This window comes from Terrapene carolina, unplaced genomic scaffold, assembly GCF_002925995.2.
Source record: "Terrapene carolina triunguis isolate 2854851 unplaced genomic scaffold, T_m_triunguis-2.0 Scaffold171, whole genome shotgun sequence".
In the NCBI taxonomy this organism is placed as follows: domain Eukaryota; kingdom Metazoa; phylum Chordata; order Testudines; family Emydidae; genus Terrapene; species Terrapene triunguis.
Window position 1 is genome coordinate 4,896,265 of NW_020664522.1, and position 22,477 is coordinate 4,918,741.

At 41.2% G+C, this 22,477-nt stretch overlaps 1 protein-coding gene across 1 annotated transcript in view; it reads left to right on the forward strand.

Annotated features, from left to right (window-relative positions):
- The window catches only part of KCNQ1 (potassium voltage-gated channel subfamily Q member 1), a 549,152-nt gene that overhangs the window by 487,548 nt on the left and 39,127 nt on the right, over positions 1 to 22,477 (forward strand). The gene's annotated exons all lie outside the window — the stretch shown is intronic.

A 22,477-nucleotide genomic window follows, 5' to 3' on the forward strand; every position in this document is an offset into this window, starting at 1 on the left:
TTCTGCTGTTGAGTCTTTATTTGCATAACTTACTTTTACTAGCATTTTTCTCCTCTCATTTTTGGATTTGTTTCCAAAACAAGGATAAAAATAGGTTTTGAAAAAGTAGTAGACAGTCCCCAATCACTCTGTCTCTCCCACTCACACAAAACGGTGAGAACTTCTTTTTCCTGTTCCCCCTTCCTTCCCTCCCCAAACACATTACAGTACTACTTAACTCACTGAGAATAAACCTTTCCTGTTTCCTTGCTATTCCTGTGTAATAACCCTTGTTGCCTTGGAAGATTCCCCTCATAGGAAATCTCTGTATCCATTTGGCCTCAAACTGCAAAATTCCAAGCTAAATCCAGATTGTGAACAACCAGAGTTGGAGTCTTCAGGCTCAGCAGTTTAGTCTGGTATAGATGGAGGAACTGGCCGTGAAATTCAGATCAAGACTTTTCCCTGTCCCCAAAGCCCAGAAATGTTAATCTTTAGGATTTTGTTGAGGGCCTATCTGGACAGTAAGTATGGAAGACACATCAAGCTGTTGGGCTCACAGGTTACAGTACTGCAGCTGACAACTTTAAAGCTTTATAGGAGATCTCTCATCCCTTCACTTGCTTTCTTTGCCTTTTTCTCCTGCATTGACTGTGTGATCCCCTCTTCTCCCGCGAAGCTGAATCACTCTGGTCATGTGGAGAAACCTAAGCTCGCCAAGACTTTTTGCAACAAGTGGAATTTACTCTTTGACCTCTTCCCCTGTTGCGGACCTAACTTCTGTGCAAAGCGGTTGTGCTGCTGAAAGCTGCTTGGTGCTTAGGGTGAAGGGAATGTGCAAAAGCAGACTGGCATGAAAGGTTTATTTTTCCCTTTCTGTGTTTTGCCAGTTGGACAAAATTCAGTGGTTTCACTTTGCACACGAAACATTCTGCACAACCCTAGCTACCTTTTCCATAGGAGTTTTGCTGGCTATTGTATGTCCGTCCTTTCCTGTGTGTTTGGAAGCTCAGAGTCAGTGTATTTCTACTGGACTGGACCCAGATTCTATTGCTATGAAGAGCATAAAATTCTTATGTTTCATTAGTAATGAGTAGTGAAAATGAAGAGATAATTAGGACAGTATCCAAGTGAATACTACAGAGTCCTGCAGGATGCAAAGTAGTAACAATGTAACAATGGAGCTTTTTATGTAATTTGCTAAATGCTCAATAATGGCACTAGAAAACAAATACAGGGATTAATAATTGCAGAAGTCCACAGGTTGAAAACCTCAAATGAGCGACAGTAAAAGGGTTTTCAGAATGGCTGAGAACGTTGATGTATCTAGCCATAAAGTCTTTCCATATTCATATTTGTTTTTTGGCTGAAAAAGTTAAACAGTGGTCTGGCTGCTAGTACAAAGTGTTCTGTCTCTGTTCCCCTCCTGACTTCCTGTATTTCCATGGCTCCAAAGTGAGGGAGGAGTCGGAGACTGAGTAGAATCAATTGCAGGTGGGGAGTTTGTGCTAGCCAGCCAAGATAAACAACAATCATTCTGTCTTCTATCTTTTTTTTTTTTTTAAGAATGTCCTACATTTGAAGCTATCAGTTTAGCCTTATAACTACTGGGCCCGTTGTGGTGATATTTACTCATATGCTCCAATTTTGCCTCTTACTCTTGGATGGAAACCATCATTGTTCTTTTTTTTTTTTACATTTACCCCTCCCCTCAAAAATCAAACATTTTTTTCTAATTGCTCATTTTTAAGGGAAAAAAATGTGGTGTCTGACAATGCACCTAATTGTAGATCTGGGCAAAAGCCTGGCAACAAAGCCAGGAGAAACTTGGCTCGTTTTCAGTTTCATTACAAACTCAAAGCCCAGTCAAGGTGCATGGAAAGTTTTGTTGCATTTCTCCAGTCTGTCAAGCAAACCTGGGCCCAGTTTCACTGAAACTTGGGCTGATTTCTGGTTTTGCCTGGGCACAATGTGGAGCTCAACTCCCAGATAACACATGGGTCCAAAGCAGCCCCCATAAAGCCAACCCAAAGAAAAGATTCACACAAACCCCGGGGTCCTGATGTGCTGAATGTGGCACAGCACTAATGGATTTCCCCTTTTCACTTCACTGGGTTTTGTTTATTTTTATTCAAACACCAGTATCTGTGAAATTTGCATTAGGCCTAGGGAGACAATTCAGCAAAATATAGTGTAATTTTGCACCTGAGGCACAAATCTCCCATGTGGTTTCTCCTCCTCCCTCATCCCAAACACACCTGGAAGGGAGAAAAAAATTACACAAGATGGGAAAAAATAAAAGAAATCTCCTTTTTGGTGTCTACTGCTCCCGGTCTCCTGGGTGGCATTTCAGCACCTGGCCCATCCTCTTGGCTTCTACTCTGCTCTTTCAGAAGCTCCCTTTCAGGATCTTTCCAGCAGGCTGTTTTCCTAGGAGAGAACTGAATTGGAGAGAAATGCAGTTCCTTATGTGGTGTGTGTAGACGTTTGGTTGTTCTTTATATGCTGCATCTATAAAACAGTCCCCTTGGTCTGCCCACAGGGCACTCCCTGTAAGACGATAGAAGGTTGCTGCAGTGAGAGACAGTTTGTTGTATCTCATGAAGGATATTTGCTCTGTATTTCGTAGTGTTCCTTTGAATCTAAAATGCAAGTCGCAGAGACTGAAAATAAACCCAACAGCCAATATGGCTTCTTTTGCTTCCATGAAGCGTCACTGAAATAGTCAACTGGACCTCAAGGCAAGTTTTGTGGCTAGTGGGATTTAGTTTCACACATTGTACCTCCATCCCTTAAAGACATCTGCTCAGTAGAGTTCCATAGAATATCCTGCTAGGTCACCATGGAATTTGGGACCCCCAAAAGAATTACATGAAGCCCAAGATCACCTCAAAAGAAAAGGGTTTTTTTGGCAAGCTTTGGTTTTTGTCTGATCCTAGAACTCCCTGGGGCTTGTGTATTTTCTGCTGGATAGAATTAGGTGGATTGCAGGCAGAAAAGCCAGTCTTCACCTTCTGACATGACTAAATGCTCACCAAAAAGCAGCCACAGGTTTAACTTGTGCAGAACTGGAGGGAAATTTTTCCATTACTGTTTTTTTTTTTAATCCAGTCCAGTTTCTTCATGCAGTTAACAAAATTTCACTGCACCACAAGAGAACTTTAAGGCCCTGATCTTCTGCTCTGGCTGAGGAGAGTTCAGCATAACTCAGGAGAAGGGGAGGTAAAGTGACTCTTCGTGCAAACATACCCCTCTCTAACTCTTGCTGCCAACAACATTAATTATTAAAAACTGTCCTCCCCCATCCCAAAGAGAGAACCCATTACCTTAGGGGAGAGCCATACCCCCCACTCTCGCCACGCTTTGGTGGCCTCTAGAGCCCTTCAACTAGCACCTAGCCCCCCACTTCAACATGAGCCATTTCAGCACCAAATCTCTGATCCAACATCCACAGATTACCCAAGTTTCTTGCCATGACTCAAATGTCAACTGCATTTGTGGCTGCAAAGGATTGAGAGACATGGAGGTCACAGGAAAATTTTTGTCCTATTATTTTTAATCACAGGCCAGAAAAAGCAAAGAACTGCTCATTGCTCTGAGGTACTGTAGCCATTCAGAACTTTATAAATCAAACTCAATACCTTAAAACTTATCCACAAAATGTTTCATGCATGAAATACTTCTCAATAAGCATGCAGCTGTTTCCAGCACTAGTAAAAGCTTCCAAGTGGTCTAAAGGTGTAGTCACAATTAGAACACGTTGCACCTATATACCCTGGAGATAGCAACCATTATATTGCCTGTGGCACGGTCCTCATGCAAAAAGTACAGCTGCAATCTTCTAAGCAGGTGCAGACAGAAGAAAGTGCCTTTGATTGCTACTGCTGTAAGAATATCCAGGGATCTAACATGATGATACCTACCTGAGTAACCCTGAGTAACAAAGGGAAGAAAAATCCTCTCAGGCAAGATAGTGACTCTTCTGCAAAGTCTTGTAACTCGTTCTACGAATCACTTTCAGTGGGATATTAGAAAAGGCAATAACCTCACTATCAGCATCTGATGAAGTTAAGATGCAGACTTTTTACTAGTACTAGCAGAGACAGCTAGTGCAAGTATCCTGGACATGTGTGCTTTAAATTAAATAAATTGGAGATATCCTATCTCCTAGAAGTGGAAGGGACCTTGAAAGGTCATCGAGTCCAGCCCCCTGCCTTCACTAGCAGGACTAAGTACTGATTTCGCCCCAGATCCCTAAGTGGCCCCCTCAAGGATTGAACTCACAACTCTAGGTTAAGCAGGCCAATGCTCAAACCACTGAGCTATCCCTCCCCTATCTTTTCTTTGAAAGAGTTATGTCCAAGAGTTATTAAAGGGACAATCAGGATAAAAATAACATTCTATAAAAAACATTATCAACATAGTTAAAATAATAACACTTTTGGTTAATAAAGTATTTTGAAAAACGACATTATTGGATCCTGTTTAACTTTGTTCCCGTTGCTCAGTTTGGAGAATCAAACTTGGCAATTGTTTTTATGGTGAAATTATCCTTCCTGCAGGCGTTTGCATGTCATTGTTGTAGCTGGCGTCGCAAGCTATTTACTTGCCATATGCGCTAAAAATTCATATATCCCTTCATGCTTCAACCACCATTCCAGAGGACATGCGTCCGTGCTGATGACGGATTCTGCTTGATAACGATCCAAAGCAGCGCGGACCGATGCATGTTCATTTTCATCATCTGAGTCAGATGCCGCCAGCAGAAGTTTGATTTTCTTTTTTGGTAGTTCGAGTTCTGTAGTTTCTGCATCAGAGAGTTGCTCTTATAAGACTTCTGAAAGCATGCTCCACACCTCATCCCTCTCAGATTTTGGAAAACACTTCAGATTCTGAAACCTTGGGTCAAGTGCTTTAGCTATCTTTAGAAATCTGATATTGGAACCTTCTTTGTGTTTTGTCAGATCTGCAGTGAAAGTGTTCTTAAATCAAACAACATATGCTGAGTCGTCACCCGAGACTACCATAATACAAAATATATGGCAGAATGCGGGTAAAACCATGGAACAGGAGACATACAATTCTCCTCCAAGGAGTTCAGTCACAAATTTAATTAATGCTTTTATTTTTAACAAGCATCATCAGCATGGGAGCATGTCCTCTGGAATGGTGGTCAAAGCATGAAGAGGCATATGAATGTTTAGCATATCTGGCACATAAATATCTTGCAACACCAGTTACAACAGTGCCATGTGAACGCCTGTTCTCACTTTCAGGTAACATAAATAAGAAGTGGGCAGCATTGTCTCCCATAAATGTAAATAAACTTGTTTCTCTTAGTGATTGGGGGCTTTAAAGGGCTGGAATTTTACACACACATGCCTGCATCTGCTGAATATTTGTATACAAATGTGATGTAGATACCATGGACTGGAAGGGGAAGGAAGAGCATACAGGCCAAATATTCAGATTCAGCTTAATACTAAATGCTGCATGTAGCGGCCCAAATTCAGCACAATTGGTGAAGGGGGTATAAAGTGCACTTCCCACCTCCGCAGTGCAGTCACAAAACATAAAAAAGAAGAGAGGGAGGTGCCTCTGGCTTTGCCCAGTTGAGTTTACACTGGGTTGGGTATTGTGGGCAGAAGAGCTTTAACTTAGTCTGACACTCCTATCAGTAGGAGCTTCCTCACAAAGCCACATGGCCTCTTTGGTCAAACCCCCTTTTGTACTAGCTTTGCCCACATTTCCTGTTGCTTTGATCATGACAGCTCTCCATCTCCCACAAATGCAAATGTTGCTGCTTTCCTCCAGCACACCTTGGATCCCCAGGCTCAGTTTGTGTCCCAAGGGACTTTCACCACTAATTACACTAGCATAAACCAATATAAGTCATCCTGCTTGCATTTGTGCTGCTAGTGAATTTGGCTCAGTAGCTATCGTTGTAGGAAAAAGTGCACTCTGATTACAGAATGGTGAGTTGGCTGTTACATTTCTTAATGTCCCAGCAAGTGAATTAACAGGTGCAGCTGTTTATTTGGAGAGAGGGCATGGTCTAGTGGAAAAGTACTGGATTGGGATCTGGGTTCTATTCCTAGCTCTGCTAGGGACCTGATGTGTGACCTTGTGCAAGTCACTTCACCTCTCTGTTCTGTTTCGCCTCCCTCCTTTGTCTGTCTTGTCTATGTAGGTTTAAGAGCGGGGACCATCTCTTACAATGTGCTTGTACGGCACCTAGCATCTTGCTTGGTTTCTGTAGATGCTACTGTAATGCTAATAATAATAATGTGGAAGAATCAGACCCAGCTCAACAGCATCACACTGTTTTTCTATGACACAGTGTTATAATGAAGAAACATGGCCAAGTGATAAGAGGTGGGACCATTTATCAGAATTCCTAGGTTCTGGTCCTGGTTATGTCACTGACACTTTGTAACCTTTGGCAAGTCAGCTTAATCTCTGTGTCTCGGTATACGCACGGGTAAATGGTGTACTAATACACACCTCACAGGAATTATGTGAAGCTCAGTTAACTAACATTTGTAAAGCACATTGAAAAAAAGGTTATGCCATATGAACCAGTTCTTCACCGGTGCTTAGAACTTCACTTGGCATAGTTGGGAGTGAGGGAAAAGTGGGTTTAAGCCACCTTTGCTCTCCCACTTTCCCTAGGGCTAGGTCAGCTCTGGAATTATTTAGAGCAGGCTCAGAGCTGCTCTAAATTATGTTTGGCTGCAAAAGGCACCCAAGGATCTTTTGCACAACAGGGACTCACTTGGTTCTGGCCACACCTTCGCCCCATTGACACACTCCTGGTATACGGGTGGTGTGTGGTGGAATACAGCTAGAGTTGGGAGGAGAAAGGTAATTTCATTTTGTGGAGGATTTTGATATTTTGAAATTTAGTTGCATTCCACTCAGAACCATGGACACTGAAAGACCTGAGGTCCCTGTTATTGTCTGAGGCAGACTGCCTGGTGGGCTGCCCCTGAGATGTGGACCTGGGAGGCCCTGGGCTGTCCAGCAGCCTGCCAGATAGACGACCAAAGTCGAACAGGCAAGCTGGGAGGAAAGCAGGCAGGTTTCCATCAGAACTTTGGCAAAATAGAACCAGCTCCATGAAACATTTTGATGTCCCCTGAATCAGCAAATTCCAACGAAACAGAGTTTTTGTAGGATCAGCTCTATGTACAATCAGCTCTGCCAACTCTACATCCCCTGATGATTCCCCTGCGCCAAAGAAATGCCCACCTGGTTGGTTGATGCAGGTGGCAAGCCAGTGATGTGCTGCTACCTGGGAGGCCAGGAATCTGGCATTGTAAGAGTAAAGTATTATTAAATATTATGAATTTAGATAAAGTCTTTCCATATAGACTTTTAAAAATATGCTCTGCTTTAAGTCATTGTCCTTCACTTGTTTGAGATAATTCTCTCTTATTCACCAGGAACAACTTTGTTTAATGAGGTGAAACAAATGGATTCATAAAACTATATAAAGAAAGTCCATATTTAGAAGTGAAACTCTTGCATTTATGAATGTAACCAGAAGCCTGATTTACTGCAATGAATGCTGATTATATTAATTACCACTGAATTACCATATTACTTCCATATACCTGGAAAAAAACTGCTTTTCCTGGAAAAGGCTCACTTGACAAGCAGATGTTTCCTTCTAAGATGATAATCATGCAGAAACATGGGTTGCTTGAAGCTGTCACATTTCCACCAAAAGTATTTTGTTACCATTATGTTTATGTCTACGTCCACTTAGTCAGATTTCTATAGATCATGAGACCCACTTAGTATGTCCTTAACCCTGTAATACTATGAAATGGTACTCAGGACTGCCAGACTGATTTCTCTCATGAGGGTTATAATGTTAGAGCTTGCTTTCCGAAACTAAGAGCCATATGTTGCCACATGGAACTGCTACTGGTTGCTTGTTTGCTTGTGTGAATCAGTGCACTTTGCTTTACGATAACTGGAATGACTACTGTGTAAATCGAATAGAAGCTTTGCAACTTCAGGTGTTGTGATCACAAAGAAGTGATCACCAAAGAACATACTTCACTTCACTAGTGTCTGAAGTGAAGTGAAGTATGCTGGTAAGCTCATTTCCTAAAGTCATAGCTGTCATTTCTTCTACAGAAGAAGGAAGAGGATTTTGCATCTGTCCCTTCTGGTCTGGAGGAAGGTGAAAGTGTATTAGAAACTACATAATAAAGGGCCCAGAAATCTTGAGCTGCAATAGTGCCCAGCAAAGATCAGCCACTCCAGTTTGCAAGATGTGGCTCAGTGAATCCTGCTAATACTTCAAATTGTCAGGGAAGAGTTAGAGGGAAAGGATAGAAGGAGTTTTACTCATATGCTGCCCTGGGTCTGCATTGTTATCAAACAGAAATATCATGGAAGTTTCACATATACAGATTCAAGGCAGTTTTGTCAGAATGAAGCAGTAATTCCAGGAAGAAATAGGAGAAGTCAAGAAATTTTTGTCAAGTTATATGAAGCTAGCAGAACTGTCTGTCTCCAACCCCAGTGCAGGATTTTTGGGTACTCTAGTAAGGAAAGAAAGAAATCCTTCAGAATTCATAAACTTGCCTTTTTATTTCCAAGACACTTGCTACATATTCATATGAACTGTCAGATGACATTTAGAATCTATTCACTAATAAAATAATTAAAGATTTAGATCCTCCTCTTTTTCTAGTAATTAATACAATTGTTTAATTCTTTTATGTTTATAAGGCTTAACTGAATCCCTAATGGAGGAAAAAGTAAACCTTCCTAAACATTACAGCTGCTGGAACCTAAGAAAACACAGTTTTATGCAATGTTTGCCAGGAGCTATGGTTAGGTTTTTGGTATGTGACATCTAACGTGATATTTCTGATAGTGGTTTGTTACAGAGCAGTGATTCATTACTGACCTGGGTCATTCATCATGACATCAGAACCTTAATTCAATTGTATTGATTCATTGCCAAACCCAGCTTGCTGTAGATTGTAAAAAAAGAACCAAATGAAATGCAGGAACCCTATCTTCAATCCTGCTGAGTTCTTGATCTCAAGAATATCCCAGTACATTTATGTAACGAGTCATCACTAATTCTTTTACCCTGTATGACTGCACTCTCTCATATGTTTCAGGCTATTTGGGCTTTTTTCCCCCCCTGATCTCTCACACAGACCAATATGCCAGGTGTTGTTATGTCAAAAACTGATAAACTGTTAGAGTGCCTATGTCATGGGTTCCTAAGCTAGGGTCATGACTGCTCCCTTCCCCCCATCTTTATCACTAGATGGTATGGGGATCCTGAAATGTTTTCTCTTGTAACATAGGGTGATAGGCCAGTGGTTCTCAAACTTTTCCATACTATCTGAGATGAACTTGATGGTTTTGGTCCAGTTCCCACAAAAACCCAACACCATCATTATTGTCAGGCCCAGCAGAAAGATCAGGGATTGATGCCCAGGCAGATTAATCCATCCAACCTCTCAATGAGTCTGATCCAAAACCCACTGAAGTCAAGAGAGAGACTCCCATTGACTTCAGTCAGGCTTTGGATCAGGTCCTGTCTGAGACTCTGTAGCATGTTAAATATAATTTTAAAACAAACTTCATAAATTAAAGATGACCCTGAGACACACAATTTAGAACTGGACTTTTCCAGAATTTGGGGGTGTTCAGAGCTGGCTGTTTGGTCTGGCCCATTGTAGGCAAGAGCTAGCAGCAAAGTTTGATTCTTTATCTGAGCTGTACCCACTTTCGGAGCTGTTGAGCTCCAGGATTTGGTTCAGAGCCATTTCTTGTATTAAAACAGTAGGAATGTACAATGCTAAGTCATTATGAACACACTGTTTTAGAAAATAAATGAAAACCATTCTGCCTCAAAAACAGTTTTCCTAGTTAAGGACGAAGGGCCTGATTTTGATCACACTTAAATCAGCTTTACCCAAAGGTAACCGCCATTGATTTCAGCTGTGTTGTTACTCTCACTGGTGCGTGCGAGGGTAAAACTAGGTGCAGTAGGACTGATTCTCCATTGCCCTATACCTTGCACAGCCATTTACACCAGTAAAAAAGTGGGAGTAAAATGCTATTCTGATTCAATAGCATTTCAACCCACTTTGCACTCAGTTTGCATTGATGTAATGACTACACAAGATGCAGGGCAATGGAGAATCAGGCCCAGTATGTTCCTTTTTGTCATAGCCTGGGACATTTTGAAGTCCTCCCTCTTAAAAGCACTTTATTTTTGGAAAATCTGTCTTTATTTTGTTTCATATAGGACGAGCAGGAACAGGAAGAACTCTCTCTTATACCCACCTACACAGAATGTAGTGTTTTCTTACTATGCATTTTAAGGGCTTAAATGGGACTTAAAGAGGGAATGGGGATGACTTTCCCCCTAAAAGAGAGAAGTAATATGCATACTGTATGTAGGTTATATTTCAGATTCGGTGTGGTTCATAGAATCCTGGGACTGGAAGGGACCTTAAGAGGTCATCTAGTCCAGTCCCCTGCACGCATGGCAGGATCAAGTATTATCCAGACCATCCCTGACAGGTGTTTGTCTAATCTGCTCTTAAGAATCTCCAGTGATGGATATTCTACAACGTAAGAACACTTGATGAAAAGCAATATGAAGATACATGCATTGCTACATTTGTTTTGTGTGCAGATTTACATATACTGTCAATTTAAAAATCACACTTCTGTCTATGGCCAACCATTGTTACAAGTAACATCTAAAGGTATGTCTACACTGCAATAAAACACCCACAGCTGTCCCATGGCAGTTGACTCGAGCTTGCAGCTATGGGTCTATAAAACTGCAGTGTAGACATCTGAGCTGAGGCTGGAGCACACCACTGTTGGTCTGTAAAGCTATAGTCCTATACAACCAACTGATGGTCTATAGAGCTGGCTAGTCACATGGTGCTGGCTGGCCTCCTTGTTTGCAGCTGCTAAATTTCAGTAAAAGAGCACATTACTTTCCTAATGTTAATTTTCCATGTGAGCAATTGTTGCTGACACAAGATTGAAATGTGATTATGTAACTGGAGCCAAGGTTGTTCGCGAGACAATCTCTCTATTAGGACATGGTCCACACAATGAAATGTTTGAGAATTCCTGTTATAACTGAAAGATCAGAGTAAAACATTATTTTGTCTATCCTTTTAACTTGTGCATTATTTGTCAGAACTTTGTCTATAGTCTGTTTCATTGTTTCCATGGAATATAGTCAATTAGTTAGTGTCTCCTGTTGCTTGCATGGGTCTCACACAGCAAAAAGGAGAGAAAAACATTTTTAAAATAGGATAATGTGGTTGTAAAATCACACACTTTTCAGCAAGATTTAGGGGCAGTGATAGAGGGGGAAACCATTTCTATATGTCTAAACTGCAAAATTTCGAGTTGGTGGTGTACCTTGAAAATGAATTTAGGGTCCTCTGGTAATGACTATTATTTTCACTTATTATGTTGGATATTTTTTAATATTATGGTTGTGACAGGTTGGATCACAGAAACCCCCCTGGGAGCTGCCACCTGATGTGCAAAGACTACCGCTGCTCCTGTTTTCCCTGCCAGCTCAGGACTCCAGCACCCTGTCTTGCTGAGCCAGACACTCCCGTCTGCTCCAACACAGACCCAGGGTCTGAATTACTCTCCTCAAAGCTCCAGGTTTACCTGAAAACAGCTCACAGAAGTGTGCTTGTCTTTAGCACTCAGATGCCCAACTCCCAATGGGGTCTAAACCCAAATGAATCCGTTTTACCCTGTATAAAGCTTATGCAGGGTAAACTCATAAATTGTTCGCCCTCTATAACACTGATAGAGAGATGTGCACAGTTGTTTGCTCCCCCGGGTATTAATACATACTCTGAGTTAATTAATAAGTAAAAAGTGATTTTATTAAATACAGAAAGTAGGATTTAAGTGGTTCCAAGTAGTAACAGACAGGATAAAGTAAGTCACCAAGCAAAATAAAATAAAATGCGCAAATCTATGTCTAATCTAACTAAATACAGATAAGATCCTCACCAGTTCCAGAATGCTCCCCTTTACAGACAATCTTCTTCTAGCCTGGGTCCAGCAATCACTTACACCTCCTGTAGTTACTGTCCTTTGTTCCAGTTTCCTTCAAGTATCCTGCGGGGGTGGAGAGGCTTCTTCTTTAGCCAGCTGAAGACAAAATGGAGGGGTCTCCCAGGGGTTTAAATAGACTCTCTCTTGTGGGTGGAGACCCCCTCCTCACTCCTATGCAAAGTCCAGCTCCAAGATGGAGTTCTGGAATCACCTGGGCAAGTCACATGTCCCTGCATGACTCAGTCTTTACAGGCCGAAGCCATTGTCCACATGGTATCTTGTATGTCTCCAGGAAGACTTCTTATGTGGATTGGAGCATTCCAAGATGCATTGTCCCCCAAGTGCTTCCTGATCAGGTACTTAACCTTGGGAATTCCTTCCTAAAGAAGCTGACCAAATGCCTCACAAAGCTTACTTAGAAACCAAGCAAGTATACAGCCCATATTCTTAACCTCAAGTAGAAAATGATATATGTGTACAAATAGGATGAATAGATATAGTAGACCATAACCTTTACAGAGATACGTTACATGGCACAGGCAGCACAAAACATATTCCAGTTATGTCATACATACATTTATAAGCACCCCCTCCCCATAAAGCCTTGTAGGGTACACTGTCACAATGGTACAGCAGTAACTATACCATGGGTGAGTTTGCATTACAGAGTTTCTGTTTGACGATGGAAAGAATGGTGTCTGAGTTTTAGTAAAATGAAATATGGATTGTAATCCTTGGCTAATTATGGAACTTGTGTTTATTGCAAATGCAATTTTCGGTTGCATGAGCAGAGGCATATCATGCAAGTCCCGAGAGGTGATAGTACCACTCTGTTCGGTGCTGGTTAAGACTCAGCTGGAGTACTGTGTGCAGTTTTGGTTACCAATGTATAGAAAGGATGTAGAGAAACTGGAAAGGATCCAGAGGTGAGTGTCAAAGATGATCAAAGGGAAGGAATGCAAGCCATAGGAGCAAAGGCTGAAGGAACTGGGTATGTTTAGTTTGGAAAAGAGGAGATTAAGAGGGGACATGATAGTGATCTTCAAATACTTGAAAGGCTGCCACAAAAAAGATGGAGAAAAGTTGTTCTCTCTTGCCACTGAGGCCAGGACAAGAGGCAATGGGTTCAAACTACAGCATAGCCGATTTAGATTAAATCTCAGGAAAAACTTCCTACCTGTAAGAGCAGTAGGACAATGGAACAGACAGTCTAGGGAGGTCATGGAAGTTCCTTCACTGGAGGTTTTCAAACAGAGGCTGGATAGCCACCTGTCTTGGATGGTTTAGACACAACAAATCCTGCATCTTGGCAGCAGATTAGACTAGATGACCTTTGTGGTCCCTGCTAACCCTATGGTCCTATGATTCTATTGTTTGTACAGTTTTAAATTCTGTAAAGTTCATAAGAAGTATTGAAAAATAGGCATTTTTGCAAATTTTGCTGGGGAGTCTCGGACTTTTCTTTGTAACCCTTTTGCAAGAAAGCTAAAACACTTGGAACTGTTCTTTGGCTATATTGTTGCTCCTCATGTACTTGAGTCCTAGAATATCAGTCATACATTTGTAGTGTTGGCCTATAAAGCGTATTGGAATTATTTCACCTCAATGACATATAAGTGCACCAAACTCAAGCTGCCAAATTTTATTTGACAACAAAACCTTAACCGTGTCCTCAGTAATATAATTAAAATAATATAATATAAGTTTTTTTAACTTTCCTAACACCTGGGGGTGTGTGACAGTCAGAGCAGATCTGTAGATCTATGTGATATAAAGGTTATTATTAAGATTTTTCATTAGAGTAAGTTTGATTAAGTTGGGATACATATTGCTTTTGGGATGTGTTAGAAATGAAAGTGAAAGCCTTGTGGAGTGTCGGAGTGTTATCAACAGCGTTTATGTTGTGGAAAGGAATCAGTAAGTCTTTCCCCGTAATGTCTTATTTCCATGCTTTAAGAGTTTAGATGGATGGGGTGTGTCCTGCCGCAACTTTAACAGTCACTAAGCATAATTTTTTTGTAATAAAATTTTAAATTTGGTTCTCAAAGTACTGAACAACCATCTTACCTAATTGGTTTACATTTTTTTCTTTTATACCACTTAAAGATTTTAATCAGTTTTTGTTTTAAAATAGATATTTGTCATTCAGTAAGTTTTAAGTTTAAATTATAATATATTTATATTATAAATATATATCCCATTAATATATAGCTATAAAAGTTAAAACTTGATTCATGTGGTTATAATACTAGGATTTCACATTGCACATACTGTACTGAGACAACATATTCTTGAAACTTGATAATTCATAAATAATTTTCATTGCTTGGCACAAACCAAAAGACATTTGAAGAGTCTGGCAAAGTCAGCAATTAAACTTCCAAGTTGTCAGGGATTACGTCTGAACTTTTCCCACTGAAAACCAAGTCGTTATGACTTGAGAAGCACTTTGTGGAAGTAATAAATCTTTACATTTTCATGTTGTCTTGCTAGTTTTCAAGTAACTAACCCTCATTTGAAATAACTGTCAGACATTGGATAAGTTAAAGATGATGAAAACGCTATTTATCTTGCTGCTTTTTACTGGCATTGTTGGTATAAATCCATTCATTGTAAGAATTATAAAGTAAATAGAAGTAATTGTAAACCATTGTTACATGAGTTCTGGATATGCGATGCCAGCATTTACAAAGGATTTGTTTGTTTCTTGAACAGTGTAACATTTTTGTATGAAAAAAATCAGTATAGTAATATTTTGAGTGACACAAGGCAAACCACTCTGACTTCTATTAATTGAAACTGAATTATGTTAAAAGCTATGGTACCTTTATTCACCTTACCCCTTCTCTAACAAGACCGAGTAATGTCTTTGAAAACTAGATGACTCCTTTGAAAGTTATTGATCTTACTAAACAATAGGGGCTCAAATCCTCAACTAGTGTAAATTGGCATAACTCCATTTACTCAGTGGAGCCACAGAGATTTACATTAGCTGAGAATCCAACCCAGAATGACTCTGATTTTGTTTTTAGTTGTATTGCACATTAATGGTGCTGGTTGATGCAAAGGAAATCCCGCTATAATAATTTCTTGTAACTTACACTCATACAGCATCTTCATGCCATTTTTTTCTCCACAGGTTTGTTAAACCTCTTTTCACTCCTATTGGGAATAGAATTCCTATCTCCTTAAGAAAAGTTTGGCTCAGTGCCTCCATAGGAAATGAACATATCCAGAAGAGGGCTAGACCAGATATTAACACATCTGATGTGCACACTTACGAAATCAAACATTAAGAAAGGTTGAAAAGGAAAAATGTGCATTTCTGTGGGCCCAGGACATTTTGTAACTCCACTTATGAATCATGATTTATGGGGGTGGTACCTATTAATTAACAAAAAAGTAAAGTATCCTTGCATTTCACTATCGTGTGGCACCAGAGTGATTTCTGAGCTATAGGCTGCTTCCTTCAAAAATTACATATGCTGATGTAATGTGCATGTTAGTACCTGTTACTGAATACACATTATTTTAAGCAGTGTAATAGTATATTTTTCCACCTAATGATAACTGCCACGTCGTTTTTGTTTTTCATTCAGAGGTATTTTCTTTTCCTTCAAGACCTAACGGCCCAATCCAACTCCCTTCAAAATCAATGAAAGCTTGATCAGGCCCTAAACTGGTAGGTTAAAAAGTCCTTATAAAAAGGAAAATGAATTTACTGCTAGCCAAATTGAAATTGTAAGTGGAAGTGACAGCTGGCCCCTGCTTGTATGTGGCTATCGCCTTCTTTAGGCTTTGGGAAAAGATTAGCTAGAGGCTACTACCTATCTGAATAATTCCCTTCATAAATTCCAGCCCTTAACTATATGAAAAGGGAACTTAGGGGCTATTTCCAAGTACTTATATTATTTAATGCAAAAAATACTTACCAAGGGTATATCTATACTACGAAATTAGGTCGATTTTATAGAAGTCGATTTTTTAGAAGTCGATTTTATACAGTCTATTGCGTATGTCCACACTAAGCGCATTAAGTCGGCGGAGTGCATCCTCACTACCGCGGCTAGCATCGACTTACAGAGCGGTGCACTGTGGGTAGCTATTCCACAGTTCCCGCAGTCTCCGCTGCCCTTTGGAATTCTGGGTTAAGCTCCCAATGCCTGATGGGGCAAAACTTTGTCGCGGGTGGTTTTGGGTACATGTCGTCAGGCCCCCCTCCCTCCCTCCTTCCGTGAAAGCAACGGGAGACAATCGTTTCGCACCTTTTTTCCGGGGTCCCGTCTGCCAGACCCGCTCAGCCCACTGCCTGCCTGGATGATCGGAACCCCAGGCAGGCAGTGGGCTGAGCGGGACCGGTGGACGGAGCCCCAGACCGGCAGCGGCCTGAGCAGCTCAGCCCGCTGCCAGTCTGGGACTCCGTCTGCCAGGTCCTGCCAGCCGGGGTCCCGCTCAGCCCCGCTCTGCTGGCAGACATCAGTGAGGTTGATCAGGGGTGTCTGGACAGACATGGCTATCCTCCTCTTAGAGCACCAAATGGGAGTGATTCCAGGTCATTCTCTTCAAGTTTCGTCTCATGGAGATTCAGTCTTGCCTGGAATATCATGCCAGCTGGAGGCTTCTGCCTCAGGCTGCTCTCCCAGTCGGCAGCACCGTGCGGTTGCACCTACCCCAGCCTGCCCCTTGCTCCCATGGCTCATGAAGCCTGAACAGTAGTAAGGAGCAGTTCAACTTGTGGAATGACAAATCCAGAACGAAGGATTGCACTCTATGGGCCACGTTAAGATTATTTCAGAGTCCTAGATAGCATTTAGTCTATAAAAGGCTTAATGAAAATTTCCCCCGCCCCTAACAAAAATGTTAATTTATCAGAGCAGCTGAAAGGGTAAGGAACCCGGGACTATAACTTAGAGAGAGCTTCCATATTATTTAACTCATAATTGATATCATTCAAAGTAAAATTTCACAGCGCGTTCTGTTCTAAGACTAAAAATGCAGGAGGGGAGTCAGAAAAAGGAACAGTGACCTATTTCCGCCTGGTTTCGAACTGAGGATATTTCGCATGTTAGGTGAATGTGATCACCACTACACTATGGGGCTTCTGTGTGTTAGGTGAACGTGATAACCACTACACTATGGGGCTTCTCTTTTTTTGCCACAGACTTTGCTGAATGCACAGGAATGTTTTCTCTAGCTACAGAAGCTACATGATGCAATGTCTATATCTATGGCCTTCCTGCTCACAAAGTGGTCATGGCCCCGCCCAAGGCTGACACAGCACGGATGCATGTGACACAGCGACCTGGCTCGGGCAGGATCGCTAGCGAGGCATGATACTTTTGCCGTTAAGCAAACACCGCAATTCTTTCCTGGCCTCTGCCACTGAATGCCTCCATGCATTACGCTGTGCCCTATCAGTGCGGGAGGACTGCATGAGCTCTGAAAACATGTCATCGTGAGTGCGTTTTTTTCGCCTTCTAATCTGCGATAACCTCAGGGACGGAGATGATAGGGGGAGTGTAGAAACATTCTGGGGGGACTGCATGGTCACCTGTGCTGCTGAGTTCGCCACGCTGGCCAAACAGGAAATGAAATTCAAAAGTTCCCGGGGCTTTTCCTGTTTACCTGGCTAGTGCATCTGAGTTCAAAGTGCTGTCCAGAGCGGTCACAATGGAGCACTCTGGGATAGCTCCTGGAGGCCAATACCGTCGAATTGCGTCGACACTACCCGAAATTCGACCCGACGATGTCAATTTCAGCGCTAATCCCCTCGTCAGGGAGGAGTACAGAAATTGATTTTAAGAGCCCTTTAAGTCAACAAAAATGGCTTCGTCATGTGGACGGGTGCAGGGTTAAATCGATCTAACGCTGCTAAATTCAACCTAAAATCGTAGTGTAGACCAAGGCTAAGTCCCAGTCTACACAGTGGTATGTTCACTAAGTATAAATATGTAGGACATCTTGCTTGGTGAAATATGTGAACATTTCTCTGAATCATGTGGGTTAAATAAACCTCAACAAATAAATGCCATTTCAAGAAGATTTCAAGTGTTAGAAATTACCTCCCCCTTAGACTTTTTTCTAGACTTTGAATCACAACAAATTCTGGATCCTCTTGTACCAAGCCATGATTGTATAATAATCTGTTTACTGAAGAGTGTCCATAGTTATGAAATTAAACACAAAGCACATGTAGGGAAATGAACAACACATCATGAATAAAATCAATGTAAAAAAAATCTGAAAAGGTTTTAAAGCTTTCACCATCACTCCTGCATCTGAAGAACTTGTCAAGAGGCCATAGATAGGCTTTCAGAACTGGAAATCACCACAAAAGACAGAAGTTAGTTTTGGGAACAGTGATTTATCATCTGTAAAACTAGCACCATGCTGGCCACATCTGTTAATTTGGAGATAGTGTATGACTTGTTCCAGCAAACACAAAATTAGGGAAGGTTATGGGGTCTTTTGAGCCTTTTTAGTCAAGGAACCATGTTTGAGAAATATGGAGACGCACTGTCCAAAGAGGTGCTCCATTAGCATTGGGTCTTACATTAGCACAGTCTCCCCCAACACTCTTGGCTGCATGTGGGAAGGACAATCATTGGGGTGGGTTTACTATCCACTTGCTGTCCAGCTAAATTCTGTTGACCACTGTGGAGGGGGCAAGGCCAATACTCTCATACCAGCTCCTTTGGACAGACTAGTGTTTTGGACAACAGTAATCTTCACATTTTTTGTGCTCTCTAAATGTGGGGATTACTATTAGCCCCGCCTCCTGTGCTTGTGGCGAAGGCTTGCAGAGGCCAGGTGCAATCTTGCCCTAAATATGAAAGGCCCCAAAGGAATATCTATTACATGCACCCAGGAGAAAATGTTCCATATTTGTTTGTTTATTTATTAGTAAAGAAAATAAATGCAAATGAAAAAATGTATTTAACTGATTTAGAAACGCTGAAGCAAATGGAAGCAGGAGGTAGGGTTTTGTTTTGTTGTATGAGTGTGCTCTTAACACTTCCCCAACACTCTGAAACTCCCCAGGTACTGAGACAGACCTTGTCAGAGGAATACTGTATCAGGTTCCTCGACGATGAGGTAGCTATTTTTCTTTGTATGAGGAACAGTACTTCAGGAAACATTTGGTACATTTTGAAATGCTTGACTGTTCTTTTACACTATTTAATATCTAATGTTTATATAAAAATGTTGGCAACTATCTGAGGCATATTGAAAGGATATCTAATGTTGTGCAAGCTTTCATATGCCCACCTAAGATTAAGTCTGGACTTATTCATACATAGTTTTGAACTCTAACTTAGCTCACATTGGGTCTGCCAGCAAAAATGTTAAAATCTTTTTTAAGGTTTCTTTTTACATATAAAAATAACTGTCTCCCTTCTCTAGGCCTCTGAATATTTTTTTTTAAAGAAAAATAATCTATGTGCAGTTACGATTACTCCTCAAAATATACAGTATCTATTTTTCTTCTTTTTTTTTCTTTTGTTGACTCTAAGATGAAGTGTCCTTGTGAGAAGGAGAGAGGGGGAGTCATGCATCCAGAAAAGGGATTTCTTAATACCCACAGTCCACTATTGAGGGAATATGGCTCTGGAGCCCAAACTGTGGTCTATGGACCACTTGTAGTTTGTGAAGCACTCATGGCAGACAGATGTCTGGTGGCTGTCTTGCTTGTTTGCAAACGCTAAATTGCATTAAAAGAAAGTAAGAACATTATGGTCAATATTTTGAAAAATGGCTAGTGATTTTGGGTGCCTCCATTTTGGGGGTTTCAACTTGAGATACTTTAAAGGGGCTTGATTTTTCCAAGGTGGGTGCTCAGCGCCTTCTGAAAATCAGGCCTCCTTAAAGTGTCTCAAGTTGGGTATTCAAAACTGAAGGCATCAAAAATAACTAGTCACTTTTTTAAAAGGTCTTGGCCTATCTACTTTCCGTATATTACTGGTCCATGAAAACAACTGGTCAGTGTGGTCATGAATGGCAGGGGAGGTATCCCTGAGACAATTTCTCTAGTAAGAGGTGCCCTGCCCTATGCTAAAGTTTCAGTAACCGTCGGAACACATGATACCCACTTCTAACCAGGTGAAGAGGCAATGCTTCTGTCCTTTGCACAAACAGCTTTCTAAAATGGTTCTTTTTTCTTTTCACGTGAATTTAGTGTTGGTGGATTTGACTGCACTAGAGACTAAAATGTTACATTATTCTGTTAATTCAAGCTTCCCCTCCCTATCCTACCAATGTTCCTCAACCCAAAGTTGGAAGGACCAACTCTAAGGCTAAGAGGATAGTTCACCCTCCATGTCTAAGGCTCTAATTAGTGCAAATTGTGATGTTGGCACCTGTCCACTGGTTACTGGACTTAGACCACCAAACTCATTACATAGATAAGCCACTGAACAGCCATCAGATGAGAATAGTTTTTAGATGTACTTACCTGGGCTAGATTGAAAGAAGCACCTTAGCAGTGAAAAGTTTCACCCTCCCATTACCAATTTCCTGAGCCATTCAGCCCTCTGGAAATTACTGTTGCACTAAAATAGAGGCATAATACAGCTTGTGCATCCAATTCATTCCCAATCTAACAGGTCTGATAATACAGCCTAACAGAACCCTGGAAAAAACCCTGGTGCTCTCATTACATAAATAAATCCTGGGTATTTGTTTTTTGTGTGCCATTATAAGTAGCAAAATGCTACACAAGTCTGTGGCTCCACAGCTTTGTACCCAGAGCTTACTACAGTATATGTTCCAATTGCTTCTTTCAGTGTGTTTCTTCTTGAAATATTGACCTTCTGGTACGTTCCTAAGGAAGAATAAAATCTGGGGTTTTGGCTTAAAAATTAGAATAACATAGCAAGACACATAATCAGCTTCATTGCTGGGCTTAGCAGCAAGGGACCTATACAGTTTATGCACCTTTTTTTTTTCTCTGAGAAGTGGCCAACATACTGTATGAACTGATCCAGTATCTGTCACAGGAGGGTTAAGTCAAGATCATTTACAGAACATGCATGGACAAAACCAATATCTCTCTCTCTCCCCCCCCCCCCTTTTTTTTAATACATCCCGTCTTTCCCTCTCCACTGCCAACCCAGCCAAATCTTTTTAGCTTCCTAGCTCTCTCTTTCTGATTCAGAGCTTTGGTGATAGTCCATTAAGAGATTTTTTGATCTAACAGTCTCTGTGCTGGCTTTTAGCCAGCAGCAGTTCTCACAGCTCATGAGTTTCAGAGTCTCTCTGGATTGGAGAGGCCCCCAAAAAAGTATTGTCCCTCCCCTTTCCCTGGGAAGCCATGCAATCCATAAAATTTGAAGACAGCAGCCAAGCCAGCAAAAATTGTCATATACACTGAGTCACCCCATCGATTTAATGTGAAGACAGAAGATCTTTTGGAAGCCAAGGGTGGGGGGAATTCACCAAATGTTATAAAACTGAAGAAAAGGTATGTGTTCAGTTTGCTGATCTGGACTGAGGTTTGGGACAGCTCTTTTCTGAAGAGTTAACTCATCCATAATGGGACCAGGAACAAAGAAAGTTCCTAGAGAAGAGGGGAGTGCAAGCAAAGGAAATCACTGTACAGTTTTCTCTCTTATCACTTTTGTAACTTAAAAATACTCTGAAGAGACATGTTTGGACACAGTTGTTCTCACTTGCAAACAAAGAGCATCTCCCTCTCCCTCTCCCCCATTTCAGTGTATCGCTTTAAAAAATGACTGCAGTCATTGTTTGGCAACAACAGTCCCAGATTCTCTGGAAACAAGTTGGATCAGGTTTGTAAGTGTGCACAGAGAGAAAAAATAAAGAGAGTTCTCTGGTTTGATAAATAACTCTGTTTTGGAAAATGCTTCACCAGTGTTCCTGTTATACAACAACCTAAGCCGAGATCCAATTCTTTCATATTTCATATTTGTTTAGACAACAGAGTCATACAGTGAAAACATTACTGTGCTACCTTAATTGTTTAGTCATTGATACTTGAAGAGATGATATGCTAACAGAAATATGCAGTAACAAGCATTTAACATGTGATATCTTATTAGGCATGTACTAAACAAAATGAAGACATTAACCGCTACATTCTGCATTCAGCTAATTTTATTTGGGTTGCAACCATGGAAATAAGGGCAGAATTTTTTCCTCAAGGGTATGTCTATACTGCAGGGGGGCGGGGGGAGTTCATTCTTTACTTGCTAACATCCAGTTAAAATAGCAGTGAAGACATGGCAACCCAGCTATTAACTCAGGTTAGCAGCTTTAGTTCAACCCCAGGTTCTCCTATGGGGTTCTCAAACTTGGGGTCGTGACCCCTCAGGGGGTCGCAAAGTGGTTACATGGAGGTCGCGAGCTGTCCGCTCCATGGGGCAGACAGCCCTGAGCCCCCATTACA